Genomic DNA, 2,582 nt, shown 5'->3' with positions numbered 1-2,582 from the left:
AAAAAAAAAAAAAAAAAAATCGTATTTTGCAACATTTTGGCAAGACTTGAAAAGAAATCCACTTTTATGTATTGATTCATATGTATATAATAGCTTCCGCATTGGCTCATTAGCTCAACAGTTCTTGAGAGTTTTGGCTTATTTTCTTGGCTTTTTAATCTAAGTATGTAGTGAACATCTTTTAATATTTCTATAGTATTTATTGATCTGCACACTTACTGCTACCATTTTCAACATTTTTCCTATTTTTGTTTCAATTCAATGCAAAATATGTTTATAACTGTTATAGCATTAGTACTATTTTGTTATATTGTATTTCCATGTCTGTTTCTAAACTAGAAGTGCTTTTAGGGTAAGGCTCCTGTATTTTCATCTTTGTATCACAAGCACCATATCTGGCATATTATAAATACTGTTTGATTTGGTTTGGTTTGGTTAGGATTGGAGGTGATTTTTTGTTGTTGTTGTTTGGTTGGTTTTTGGTTTTTGACTTTTTTGAGACAAGATCTTAACTCTGTTGCCCAAGCTGGAATACTGTAGCACAATCATGGCTTACTGAAGCCTCGACGTCCTGGGCTCAAGCAATCCTTCCACCTCAGGCTCCCAAGTACCTAGGACTACAGGTATGCCTCACCATGTCCAGCTGATTTTTTTTATTAAAAAAAATTTTTTTGTAGAGACAGGATCTGGATATGTTGCCCAGGGTGATCTCAAACTCCTGGCCTTAAGTGATGCCCCCATCTTAGCCCCCTGAAGTGCTGGGATTACAGGTGTGAGCCACTGCGTCTCACCTGTTTTGTATTTATAAATGAATGATGAGCTTCTGCTATTTTTTTTTCTCTATTTTCCTGCATTCTATTCTACCTACCACAGAACTTTAGGGGACACAGTTCAGTGATTTGTATAGAAGTGGGAAATGTTTGTTTTTTTTTTTTTTTCCCTCAACGTAAGGTGGATGGAATTTCCCCAGTACCAAAGGAAAGATTGTTGTAGTCAGCTAAGCTAGAAAAAGAAAGTTCCACTGAAGAGATACATTAATGTTAGTGATTACCATGTAGCTAGCTAACGCTATTACAGCAGTATTTCTCAAACCAAAGTGTCCTTGCACAGTTGCCAGCTCACTCAGGTAACACCCAGTTTGAGAAACTACAGATTTGGCCATTCTCATTGAGCAGAGGTCTAGACAGGACCTCCGCGTGGCTGAGTCTATTAACTTCTATGTCCCAAATGCAGTCTTTGCAGCATAAGGTTAGGGACAGATAGCAAAACATCCATTTATGAAGGACAGCAAACATACCTGTTCACTCCCATCTCCTGATTTGCCTCCAAACTTTTAAAAGCAGAAATCCATTTTTATATTTCCTTTTTAAATAGATAACATAAAAAGCATAAAGAAGAAGACAGATGGTTTCGGGAGGGGGTCTGGGAAGCGCAGTGGCCATGGTCAGCCAACCTGTGCTCAACGACGGTGCCAAGATGCCCATCCTGGGGCTAGACACCTGGAAGCCCCCTCCAGGCCAGGTGACCGAGGCTGTAAGGGTGACGATCGACATTGGGTATCACTGCATTGACTGCACCCCCGTGTACCAGAACGAGAATGCGTTGGTGGGGGTGGGCATGCAGGAGCAGCTCAGGGAGCAGGTGGTAAACTTGAGGAGCTCTGCGTCATTCGCAAGCTGTGGTGCACGACCTGTGGGAAAGGCCTGGGGAGAGAAGCCTGCCAGAAGACACTCAGCGCCCGGAAGCTGGACTGCCTGGACCTCCACCTCGTTCACTGTCCCACCGGCTTTAAGCCCGGGAAGGGATTTTTCCTGTTGGATGAGTCAGGCAACATGGTCCCAGTGACACCAACATTGTGGACACAGGGGCGGCCGTGGAAGAGCTAGTGGATGAAGAGCTGATTAAAGCTATTGGCATCTCCAACTTCAACCATCTCCAGGTCAAAAGGATCTTAAACAAACCTGGCTTCAAGTGTAAGCCAGCGGGTCACCCGTACCTAACTCAGGAGAAGTTAACCAAGTACTGCCAATCCAGAGGCAGCATGGCGACTGCCCATAGCCCCCTTGGCTCTCCTAGCAGGCCCTGGGCCAAGTCTGAGGACCCTTCCCTGCTGAGGATCCCAGGATCGACGCGATCGCAGCCAAGCACAATAAAACTGCAGCCCAGGTTCTGATCCGGTTCTCCATGCAGAGGAACTTGGTGGTGATCCCCAAGTCTGTGACACTGGAACACATTGCTGAGAACTGTGAGGTCTTTGACTTTGAATGAGCATCCAGGATATGACCACCTTGAATGGCTACAACAGGAACTGGAAGGGTGTGCGCCTTGAGCTGTGCCTCCCACAAGGATCACCCCTTCCATGAAAAGTGTTGAAGCTGTGGGTGCCTGCTCATCCCCAAGCGACCTACACCTGTTTTTCTTGCCTCATTTTTCTTGCAAATGTAACATGGCCTGGGTCCCTCAGCAGTAGGACAGCAACCTGTAGATGGACCAGTGAAGCTTTGTCTAGCTTAGGCTGGATCTGAAGAGCAGCATCAGTAGAGTAGAAGTCTCTTCCAGTTTGCTTTGCCCTTCTCAATCTG

General features: G+C 45.0%; 1 pseudogene; it reads left to right on the top strand.

The window, feature by feature from the left end:
• The first annotated feature begins 1,440 nt into the window (after window positions 1-1,440).
• LOC105545016 lies at window positions 1,441-2,373 on the top strand (annotated as a pseudogene).
• Window positions 2,374-2,582: the final 209 nt, after the last annotated feature.

The sequence above is a fragment of the Mandrillus leucophaeus genome, unplaced genomic scaffold (assembly GCF_000951045.1).
Source record: "Mandrillus leucophaeus isolate KB7577 unplaced genomic scaffold, Mleu.le_1.0 Scaffold315, whole genome shotgun sequence".
NCBI lineage: Eukaryota > Metazoa > Chordata > Mammalia > Primates > Cercopithecidae > Mandrillus > Mandrillus leucophaeus.
The sequence above is the reverse complement of the archived record's forward strand: the minus strand, read 5'-3'. Positions and strand labels throughout refer to the sequence as shown.